Genomic DNA, 12,829 nt, shown 5'->3' on the forward strand with positions numbered 1-12,829 from the left:
TACACATATTTGGTATTGGCGCGTCCGAAACAACCTGAGCTATAAAACTGTCACACTAATTAACTCCTTCTGTGCACACCGTAATAAAAATAAATAAAAAACGGAGCAAAAAGCTATGCTTTTTCCTCATATCGCCAAACAAAAAGTGGAAAAAAATGCGATCAAAAAGCAAAATGGAAATAAAAATGGTACCACTGAAAATGTCATCTTGTTCCGCAAAAAACAAGCCGCCATACAGCTCCATCAGCCGAAAAATAAAAAAGTTATACCTCTCAGAATAAAGCAATGCAAAAAAAATATTTTTTCTATAAAATTGTTTTATTGTGTAAAAGCGCCAAAACATAAAAAAATATACAGTACGTTAGTATCGCTGTAAACATACTGACCCGAAGAATAATGCCGCCTTATCACTTTTACCACACGCAGAACGGCATAAAAAAAACTCTCAAAAAACAATTCCTGAATTGTTGGTTTTTGTTAATTTTACATCCCAAAAAACGGAATAGAAAGCGATCAAAAAATGTCACGTACCCAAAAATGGTACCAATAAAAATGTCAACTTGTCCCGCAAAAAACAAGCCATCACATGACTCTGTCGGCCGAAATATGGAAAAATTATAGCTCTCAAAATATGGCGATACAAAAACTAGATTTTGCAAAAAAAAAAGCGTCTCTTAGTGTGTGACAGCTGTCAGTCATAAAAACCCGATATAAATCTGGTATCTCTGTAATCGCACCGACCCGAAGAATAAAGTAATCTAATCAGTTATATCACATGAGGAACGGCGTAAAAAAATAAATAAAACCAATTCTTCACCTGCTACTGATTTGTTTATTATGTCTACCAAAGATCGCAGTAAGGCTCTGCTCACATTTATCCTGCGCTCTGCGCTGAGCACTTACGAAAGAATTTCCGTGTAAATCTCTGAAATATGTGATTCAGCCGGAACCCATGAAGGAAGATTCCCTGTAATGAGGCAGATATAGGCCACTGTGGATGCCGTCGGGCCTGTGATCCCACGGTGTCATTTGTTTTAGGCGTGCATAAAAGTGCGGTTGGCCACAGTTTTGTGCACTTCTGAAAAAGAGGACACCGCTAAACAGAGGCCAGACGGAGTCCAGAGTAACTCTGCTGCCTCATTACAGTGAATGGATCCCGTAGGGGTTTCATCTGAATTACATCACTTGGAAATTTAGATGGAAACCCCAATGTAAGTGCTCAGCCTCAAGCGCCGGATAAATGTTACGTAAAATGTTCCCAATAAAAGCTTCAACTCAGTCCTCAAAAAAAGCTAGTCCCCACTCAGGTCCGTCATCTGTTAAAAATATAAGGGACTTCCAAGTTACTGGTAGCAGAAAGGCTCTGGAAAAGCGAAATGGCCCTTGTCCCCCAAAAGAAATTCAGAAAATTTTGTGCTCCCAAATCCAAATGCCTATTCTACAATAATTTGTTCTCCAATTGTCAAATAGTGCTCCGTCCCCCCCAGATCTCGCCGTATGGCTGAGCAGTACGATACAGCCACATATGGGGTATTGCCACTTTTAGAAGAAATTGTGTGACACATTTCGGCACCATTTTTACCCATTGCCCTGTGTGAAAATGTAAAATCTGAGGGTAAAACATTTTTTTGTGGTAAAAATATAATTATGCTTTTTTCACTGCCCAATGGTATAAATTTAAAAATTAAAAAATACTCACTACTTCCCTAGATGAATTCCTTGAGAGGTGTAGTTTACAAAATGGGGTCACTTGTGGGGGTTTCGGCATGTCAGCGACTCTTCAAATGTGACATGGTGTCTGCTGCCTATCCCAGCCAAAGCAGTGGATCTCCCCCACATATGGGGTATCGGCGTGTTCAGGAGAAATTGCACAACAAATTTCATGGTGCAATTTTTCCTATTACCCTTATGATAATGCAAAATTAGGGAATGAAAAACATTTTTTGTGGGAAAAATGTGAAAATTTTATTTTTATGGCTCAATATTAAAAACTTCTGTGAAGCAGCTAGGGGTGCAAGGTGCTCACCACACATCTAGATAAGTTCCCTAAGGGGTCTAGTTTCCAAGATGGTGTCACTTGTGGGGGGTTTCCACTGTTTAGGAACATCAGGGGCTCTCCAAACGCAACATGGCGTCTGCTAATTATTCAGACAAATTTTACATTCAAAAAGTCAAATGGCGCTCCTTCCCTTCCAAACCCTGCCGTGCGCCCAAACAGTGGTTTTCCCCCACATATGGGGTATCGGCATGTTCAGGAGAAATTGCACAACAAATTTCATGGTGCAATTTATCCTATTACCCTTATAATAATGCAAAATTAAGGGATGAAAATGTTTTTGTGGGAAAAATGTGAAAATTTTATTTTTACAGCTCAATATTATAAACTTCTGTGAAGCACCTGGGGGTGCAAGGTGCTCACCACACATCTAGATAAGTTCCCTAATGGGTCTAGTTTCCAAAATGGTGGCACTCTTGGGGGGTTTCCACTGTTTAGGCACATTAGGGGACCCCAAATGCAACATGGCGTCCGTTAATTATTCAAACAAATTTTACATTCAAAAAGTCTAATGGCGCTCCTTCCCTTCCGAACCCTGCAGTGCGCCCAAACAGTGGTTTTCCCTCACATATGGGGTATCAACGCGCTCAAGAGAAATTGCACAAAAAATTTTGGGGTCCATTTTTTCCTGTTACCCCTGTGAAAATAAAAAAAATTGGGTCTAAAGTAACATTTTTGTGAAAAAAGTTAAATGTTAATTTTTTTCTTCCACATTCCAAAAATTCCTGTGAAGCACTTGAAGGGTTAATAAAGTTCTTGAATGTGGTTTTGAGCACCTTGAGGGGTGCAGTTTTTAGAATGGTGTCACTTTTGGGTATTTTCTGTCATAAAGACCCCTCAAAGTGACTTCAAATATGATGTGGTCCCTAAAAAAATGTTTTTGTAAATTTTGTTGGAAAAATGAGAAATCGCTGGTCAATTTTTAACCCTTATAGCTCCCTAACAAAAAAAAATTTTGGTTCCAAAATTGTGCTGATGTAAAGTAGACATGTGGGAAATGTTATTTATTAACTATTTTGTGTGACATATCTCTCTGATTTAAGGGCATGAAAATTCAAAGTTTGAAAATTGCTAAATTTTAAAAATTTTCGCCAAATTTCTGATTTTTTCACAAATAAACGCAAGTGATATCAAAGAAATTTTACCACTATCATGAAGTACAATATGTCCCGAAAAAACAGTCTCAGAATCAGGGGAATCCGTTCCAGAGTAATTGCTTCATAAAGTGACAGTGGTCAGAATTGAAAAAATTGGCCCGGTCACGAAGGCAAAAACAGGCTCTGGCACGAAGTGGTTAATCTTGAGTTTTCCCGTTTTTGCATTTTTTGCTCCCCGTCTTCCCAGAGCCATAACTTTTTTATTTTTCCATCAATATGGCCACATGAGGGCTTGTTTTTTTTGCGGGACGAGTTGGACTTTTGAACGACATTAATTTTACTAAATAATGTACTGGAAAATGGGAAAAAAATTCCAAGTGCGGTAAAATTGCTAAAAAAAGTTTTTTAAAATATTAAAAAAAAAAAATTATAAAAGCTCAAATCACCCCCCTTTCACCCCATTCAAAGTAAAACTATAAATAAAAAATACACATTTGGTATCGCCGCGTTCAGAAACACCCGATCTATCAATCTAGAAAAAGAATGAATCTAATCCGTAAACAGCGTAATGAGAAAAAAAATCTAAACGTCAGAATTACCTTTTTTTGGTTGCCGCAACATTGCAATAAAAAACGATCAAAACATCGTATCTACCTCAATATAGTATCAATAAAAATGTCAGCTCAGGGCACAAAAAATAAGCCCTCACATAGCCCCAGATCTTGAAAAATGGAAACGCTACAGGTCTCGGGAAATGGCAACAAACGCAAAAACGTTTTTTCATACAAATTTCTGAATTTTTTTTCACCACTTAAAAAATAAACTTGACATGTTTAGTATCTGCGTAATTATACTGGCCTGGGCAATCATATTGTCAGGTCAGTTTTACCATATAGTGAACTTGATAAATAAAAAAAACGAAAAAACAAATGTGGAATTGCACTTTTTTTGCAATTTTACTGAACTTGGATTTTCTTTCCCGTTTTACACTATAAGTTAAAATCAATTGTGCCATTCAAGAAACAAGCCCTCATATGGCTATACTGATGGAAATATAAAGACTAGTTATGGTCCTTGGTACAAGGGGAGGAAAAAAACAAAAACAAAACAAAACAAAAAAAACAGAAAATGGCCATGGTGTGAAGGGGTTAAATATAGGTTTGTGTATGTAAGTAAATTGTTTATTGCCTTTCTTTAGCATCCGGAGTTTTTTCTTATAGTAATTTATATACAGCAGGTGAAATAAGTATTGAACACATCACCAATTCCTATTTTCATGCTATTGACATGAAATTCTCACCAGATGTCAGTAATAACCCATCCAATCCACACATGTTAAGAAATCACCATAGATGTAAATAAACTAAGTTATGTGTAATAATGAGAAATGATCCAGGAAAAAAGTATTGAATATGCTAACTGAAATGTATTTCATTATTTAAGTCTGGTGTGGGCAGGGTTAGCTTTCTCAGCTCTGCTTCATGCTAAATTTAAAAGCTCTGACACAGGCTGCACCCAGTAAAGTAAGTGATACATTGTTGTATTCAGCTTCTCTTTGCCTACATTAGGCTGCACTCATATGAGTTAGGAAAAACCTGCTGACAGATTCCCTTTCAGTGGTAATATATGGAATCCGATGCAAGCTAAAAATTAAACACAGCATGCTGTAATGCTGGTATACCACTTAGTTAAGACAGTACGTCATCCTCAGTGGGGGTCTATCCTCCAAGACCCTATGATCATGAGCTGTTATTAGTGTTGAGCGAGCATGCTCGACACTGCCCGAGCATTTTCGGGTTACTTGGGCGGGAGCTCGGGTCTCCGCCCTGCATGTTTGGCTCTCTTTACAGAGCCAATGAACATGCAGGGATAGCCAGCCAGTCACTGTAATGCCGCAGCCATGTTGGTTGTGGGCATTACAGTGATTGGCTGGCCGCACAGCGTCACCTTGAGTATTTAAAACCGGGCACCGCCATCTTGGACACAGTCACTCCGGATCAGACAGTGTAGGGAGAGTGCTGCTGAGCTAGGGAGAGATTTATACTACGAAATAGGTAGTGTAGGGTCTCTAAAGCTTGCAAAATCAATTACTCCTTCCGAGGACTAATAAGGGCGACTAAGGTAATAAAGGGAATGGAGGGACTAGAATACCCAGAGAGGTTGTCAAAACTAGGCCTATTTACGTTGGAAAAGAGAAGGCTTAGGGGAGACCTCATAAACATGTATAAATACATCAGGGGGCAGTACAGAGAATTCTCCCATGACCTGTTTATACCAAGGATGGTGACAAAGACGAGGGGGCACACTATGCATCTGGAGGAAAGGAGGTTCCTGCACCAGCATAGAAGGGGATTCTTTACGGTCAGAGCCGTGAGACTCTGGAACTCTCTGGGAGAGGAAGTGGTGATGTTCAACTCACTTAATGAGCTCAAGAGAGGCCTGGACGCCTTTCTTGAGAACAATAAAATTACATCTTATGCTTAGTGATAGTTAATTAATCCAGGGATTTAATCTGACTGCCAGATTGGAGTCGGGAAGTGAATTTTTCGTCAATGATGTAAATTGGCCTATACCGCATGGTTTTTTTTGCCTTCCCCTGGATCAACGCTGCGGAATAGCTGCAGTGCACAAGAAATAGGCTGAACTGGATGGACGCTTGTCTTTTTTCGGCCTTATAAACTATGTAACTATGTAATATCCATCCCAGATATCAGGCAGGCAGGCAGACTGTATAGGAGACGCAGTGGTTATACCAACAAACATTGCATTACAGTCCTGTGTGCTGCTGCTGCTCAAATTGCTAGATATAGCCCCAGGTCTCAGAGGCCAGGAAAAATCTTTTTTTTTCATCTAACTCCTCTTTTTTTTTATTTTCCTCTGTCAGACTATACAAATACCCGTGTTATTAACCTTTGGTATCCCCCCCCCCCCCCAAAAAAAAAAATAAAAAATTGAGTGTGTCTGTGAGTGTTCAGACACAAATATATCTGTTTAAAAGATTCTGGTGTAGGCCAGAGAACTAGAACTGTGGTTGTCCTCTTCCACGGATCAAATCTGGGTGTAATCCACCTTTTTGCCTTTTTTACATAAAAAAACAGTGTCAGTGTCTCGCTGACTGTTCAGACACAAATATATCAGTTTAACAGATTCTGGTGTAGGCCAGAGAAATAGAACTGTGTTTTTCCTCTTCCACGGTTCAAATCTGGATGTTATCCACCTTTTTGCCTTTTTTACATAAAAAAAAAACTGTTTCAGTGTCTCGCTGACTGCTCAGACACAAATATATCTGTTTAAAAGATTCTGGTGTAGGCCAGAGAACTAGAACTGTGGTTTTCCTCTTCCACGGTTCAAATCTAAGTGTAATCCACCTTTTTGCCTTTTTTCCATAAAAAAAAACAGTTTGAGTGTCTCGCTGACTGTTCAGACACAAATATATCTGTTCAACAGATTCTGGTGTAGGCCAGAGAAATAGAACTGTGGTTTTCCTCTTCCATGGTTCAAATTTGGGTGTTATCCACCTTTTTGCCTTTTTTCCATAAAAAAAACAGTTTGAGTGTCTCGCTGACTGTTCAGACACAAATATATCTGTTTAAAAGATTCTGGTGTAGGCCAGAGAACTAGAGCTGTGTTTTTCCTCTTCCACGGTTCAAATCTGGGTGTAATTCACCTTTTTGCCTTTTTACCATAAAAAAAACTGTTTAAGTGTCTCGCTGACTGTTCAGACACAAATATATATGTTTAAAAGATTCTGGTGTAGGCCAGAGAAATAGAACTCTGGTTTTCCTCTTCCACGGTTCAAATCTGGGTGTTATCCACCTATTTGCCTTTTTTCCATAAAAAAAAAACAGTTTGAGTGTCTCGGAGACTGTTCAGACACAAATATATCTGTTTAAAAGATTCTGGTGTAGGCCAGAGAACTAGAACTGTGGTTTTCCTTTTCCACGGTTCAAATCTGGGTGTAATCCACCTTTTTGCCTTTTTTTACATAAAAAAAACAGTTTGAGTGTCTCGCTGACTTTTCAGACACAAATATATCTGTTTAAAAGATTCTGGTGTAGGCCAGAGAACTAGAACTGTGGTTTTCCTCTTCCACGGTTCAAATCTGGGTGTAATCCACCTTTTTGCCTTTTTTACATAAAAAAAACAGTTTCAGTGTCTCGCTGACTGTTCAGACACAAATATATCTGTTTAAAAGATTCTGGTGTAGGCCAGAGAACTAGAACTGTGGTTTTCCTTTTCCACGGTTCAAATCTGGGTGTTATCCACCTTTTTTCCATAAAAAAAAACAGTTTGAGTGTCTCACTGACTGTTCAGACACAAATATATCTGTTTAAAAGATTCTGGTGTAGGCCAGAGAACTAGAACTGTGGTTTTCCTCTTCCACGGTTCTAATCTACTTTTTATTACCCTTTTGCCATTGATAGTGTGAGTGTAAGCTATTTTACTTCATTTACAATGGGCAAGGCGCGTGGCAAGGGACGTGGAACTGGACATTCTGGTGATGGTGCGTGCAGAGGACGGGGCCGTGGCCAAGGTGAAAATGTGCCATAACCAACAGCCACATCTTCTCGCTCCCAGTTCTTGACCGAATTACTAGGGAAGCACACAACAACACCACTATTGCGAACTGATCAGTGTGAACAGGTTATTAATTGTATAGCAGATAATATTTCCAGTCACCTGGGCACCACCACCTCCGGTCTGTCTTCCACACGGTCAAGTCTTAGTAGCCGTGAGTCTCGACCGCATACTCCTCCTCACCCTGATGCTCCTTCCTCCCACCATGCCGAGTGTCGTCAGACAGCAACTGATCCCACAGTTGGACACTCTGAACAGCTGTTCACTGTCGATTTCCATATTTGGGCCCCTCGCCTGCTCCGCTTGAAGTGGTGGAATAGGAGATCCCATGTAGCAATGACCAAAGATTTGAACAGCCACGGCCACAGGAATGCGACGCTGGCAATTTGTCACAAGAGGTGACACAATTGCCACGAAGTGAGGAGGAGGACCGTGGTGTGGAAGTGGAAGAGGAGGAGGTGGTGGATGATCTAGTAACTTACCCAACGTGGCAGGAGGACACGCAGAGTGAGGCCAGCAGCACACAGGGAGAGAGAGGCAGAGTACCCCAACAGGCAGGAAGAAGTAGTGTCGTGGCCGCAGACAGAAGGCGGGCAACCGTTCCCCGTAACACCGACACGAGGGACGTTGCCAGTACAACCGGTAGGTCTTCCAGAGTCTGGAATGTTTTTAAAGACTCTGCTGATAACCCCAAAAAGGCCATTTGTACCACCTGCCAGGCCAGCATCAGCAGGGGTGACAAAACTACCAGCCTGACCACCACCAGCATGATCAGGCACATGTCAGCAAAGCACCCGACTTTGTGGGGCGAACCCCAGGGTCCACAACCAGTGTCAGCGGGTGTCACCACTGCTTCTTCCACTGTTGTGCGTGTAAGAGAACCCCCTGTTGTGCGTGCAAGGCAATCCCCTGTTCATACTGCATGCAAAGATGCCCCCTCCTCTCAGTCTTCACTTGTTATGGAAGTTTCTCAAGAAACAGCATCAACGTCCACGTCCACTTCCCACCGCAGCGTTCAATTGTCCATATCCCAGACCTTTGAACGAAAGCGCAAATTCGAAGCCAATGCCCCACAGGCCACAGTCCTAAATTCGCACATTTCACGACTGCTTGCGTTGTAAATGCTGCCTTTTAGGCTGGTGGAGACGGAATCCTTCCGCAACCTTATGGCAGTGGCCATCCCTCGGTACTCGGTCCCCAGCCGACACTATTTTGCCCGGTGTGCCATCCCCGCATTACACAAACATCTGCCGTGCCCTCAACAACACAGTTACTGGGAGAGTCCACCTGACAACGGACACGTGGATAAGTGCTTGTGGCCAGGGATGGTACATCTCCCTGACGGCACACTGGGTAAACATAGAGGATGCTGGGACCCAGTCGGACCTTGGGACGGAACACATCTTCCCCACACCGAGGATTGTGGTCCCTATGTCAGTCAGAGTTGCCCCCACAGTGTACAGCTCCTGCGCATCATTCTCCTCCTCCTCATGTTCAGCCTCCATCTCAAATATCACCACATCAGTTACAAGCTGGAAGCACTGCAGTACTGCCTCAGCCAAGCGGCAACAGGCTGTGCTGAAACTCATAAGCTTAGGTGATAAACCTCACACTGCTTGTGAGTTGTGGACAGCTGTGAAAGAACAGGCAGATCTATGGCTGAGGCCGCTGAACCTACATCCAGGCATGGTCGTGTGTGACAATGGCCGCAACCTGGTGGCGGCTCTGAGGCAAGGTGAGATCACACACGTACCATGCCTGGGTCATGTGCTTAACCTCGTGGTTCAGCGGTTTCTTAAATCGTACCCCAAGTTGCCAGATCTGCTCGTCAAAGTACGCCGCCTGTCAGATCATTTTCGGAAGTCGGCTACAGCTTCCGCCGCCCTTGCTGTGTTGCAGCAGCATTTGCAGCTTCAGGCACACCGACTGGTGTGTGATGTCCCCACATGTTGGAACTCTACCCTCCACATGTTGCAAAGGATTTGTGAGCAGAAGAGAGCAGTTGTGGAGTACCAGCTGCAACAAGGCCGTCGATATTCAGGTCAGACTCCACACATAAGACCTCAGGAGTGGACCTGAATGTCTGACATTTGTACCATCCTGACAAACTTTGAAGAGTCCACCAAGATGGTGAGTGGCGATGACGCCATCATTAGTGTCAGCATCCCACTTGTCTGTCTTTTGCAACGCTCTCTGCAGAGAATTAAAGAGGAGGCATTGCAGCCAGAGTATGATGAGATGGATCAAGAAGCCGTAACGGGTGATTACACACAACCCAGCCTCATCTCATCCCAAGTGCATTGGGGGACAATGAGGGAGAGGAGGAGGAGGAGGAAGAACAGGAGCTGGTATCATGCGCTGTAGATGGTAGTACCTGTACAACTGTCATACCGTCGGTTCAGCGTGGGTGGCCTGAGGACAGGGGGAAGGAGGAGGAGGAGAGCATGGTTAGTCGTCATCTTGGTGAGGACACGGAAGTCTTGCCCGTTACCAGTCTGGCACGCATGCCTGACTTTATGTTACGCTGCCTTAACCGTGACCCTCGCGTTGTCAAAATGTTGGGTGACAGTCATTACTGGTTGGTGACACTTTTAGACCCCCTCTACAAGGAGAACTTTCACTCTCTTATTCCTGAGGTGCAGAGGTCTACAAAAATGGGGCAGTACCAGAAGGCCCTTGCTGCGGAACTGTTAAAAAAATTCCCATCTAAACACGCTAGCGGCAGAGGTCACAGTTCGTTGCCCAACCAAGGAGTACAGGCGAGAAAGACGCAACTCCAATCCAGCAGAGGCAGGGGAACACTGTCAACGTTCTGGGACAGTTGTCTGAGACCCGCCCAGCTTACAGGCCCTGAGGCGCGGGGTACTCTCACAAGGAGTGGAAAGTTTCAAAAGATGGTGAGGGAGTACCTTGCCAACCGTACCAGCGTCCTCCATGATTCCTCTGTGCCTTTTAATTATTGGGTATCCAAGCTGGACACTTGGAATGAACTCGCTCTGTATGCCTTGGAGGTCCTGGCCTGCCCTGCCTTTAGCGTGTTATCGGAGCGTGTTTTTAGTGCCGCTGGGGGAATTATAACTGATAAGCGCACTCGCCTGTCAACTGACAATGCTGACAAGTTGACACTTATCAAAATGAACAAAGGCTAGATTGGGCCCTACTTCTCATCACCACCAAATAACAGCAGAGTAACATAAAGTCAAATCCACTGTGTTTTTTCGGGAGGTGTATTCCCATGCACCGCTTCACACCCACACATGGCTATACGCTTCCTCATTTCGGCTATTTTTTGCTCTTCTCCTTATCCTCAGCCTCCACCACCACTATACCACCAGGGTGACCGTGGTCCGTGTTGCCAGCATTGCAAGTTCCTCCGTCCTAATTTTTGGCAGCTTTTGCTTGGAAGGCATAGGCAAAGACTATGGGAGACCCACTCCCCAATAATGGGAATAATGTTTTTAATATGCTGTACTGCATGGCTTTTGTAAGGGGCATTGCAAGGTCCCCCGTCCTTATTTTTGGCAGCTTTTGCTTGGAAGGCATAGGCAAAGACTATGGGAGACCCACTCCCCAATAATGGGAATAATGTTTTTAATATGTTGTACTGCATGGCTCTTGTAAGGGGCATTGCAAGTTCCTCCGTCCTAATTTTTGGCAGCTTTTGCTTGGAAGGCATAGGCAAAGACTATGGGAGACCCACTCCCCAATAATGGGAATAATGTTTTTAATATGCTGTACGGCATGGCTCTTGTAAGGGGCATTGCAAGTTCCTCTGTCCTAATTTTTGGCAGCTTTTGCTTGGAAGGCATAGGCAAAGACTATGGGAGACCCACTCCCCAATAATGGGAATAATGTTTTTAATATGCTGTACGGCATGGCTCTTGTAAGGGGCATTGCAAGTTCCTCTGTCCTAATTTTTGGCAGCTTTTGCTTGGAAGGCATAGGCAAAGACTATGGGAGACCCACTCCCCAATAATGGGAATAATGTTTTTAATATGCTGTACTGCATGACTCTTGTAAGGGGCATTGCAAGTTCCTCCGTCCTAATTTTTGGCAGCTTTTGCTTGGAAGGCATAGGCAAAGACTATGGGAGACCCACTCCCCAATAATGGGAATAATGTTTTTAATATGCTGTACTGCATGGCTCTTGTAAGGGGCATTAAAATCGTCTTGTTAAGCTACTGTGACCTCCACGTCTCTTCCAAGGGTCATTAATATTGTCTTTTTATTCCAACTGGACCTTCACGTCTCTTCCAAGGGGCATTGATATTGTCTTTTTATTCCACTGTGACCTCCACGTCTCTTCCAAGGGGCATTAAAACCGTCTTGTTAAGCTACTGTGACCTCCACGTCTCTTCCAAGGGGCATTAAAACCGTCTTGTTAAACCACTCTGAACTCCACGTCTCTTCCCAGGGGCATTAAAATTGTCTTGTTAAGCTACTGTGACCTCCATGTCTCTTCCAAGGGTCATTGATATTATCTTTTTATTCCACTGGGACCTCCCCACTCTTCCAAGGGGCATTGATATTGTCTTTTTATTCCACTGCGACCTCCACCACTCTTCCAAGGGGCATTGATATTGTCTTTTTATTCCACTGTAACCTCCACGACTCTTCCAAGGGGCATTGATATTGTCTTTTTATTCCACTGGGACCTCCACCACTCTTCCAAGGGGCATTGATATTGTCTTTTTATTCCACTGTAACCTCCACCACTCTTCCAAGGGGCATTGCTATTGTCTTTTTATTCCACTGGGACCTCCACCATTCTTCCAAGGGTCATTGATATTGTCTTTTTATTCCACTGGGACCTCGACGCCTCCTCCATGGGGCATTAAAACAGTCTTGTTAAACCACTCTGAACTCCACGTCTCTTCCAAGGGGCATTAAAACCATCTTGTTAAGCTACTGTGACCTCCACGTCTCTTCCAAGGGGCATTAAAACCATCTTGTTAAACCACTCTGAACTCCACAGCTCTTCCAAGGGGCATTGAAATGTTGTTTTTAATTACCTCTAACCTCCATGACTCTTCCAACGGGCATTGCATTTCCTCCTAATTTTAGTCAGCTTTTGCTTTTCAATGCATAGGCGAACACT

This window comes from Phyllobates terribilis, unplaced genomic scaffold (assembly GCF_046119375.1).
Source record: "Phyllobates terribilis strain yellow unplaced genomic scaffold, ASM4611937v1 Scaffold_4__5_contigs__length_816908805, whole genome shotgun sequence".
NCBI classification, from domain to species: domain Eukaryota; kingdom Metazoa; phylum Chordata; class Amphibia; order Anura; family Dendrobatidae; genus Phyllobates; species Phyllobates terribilis.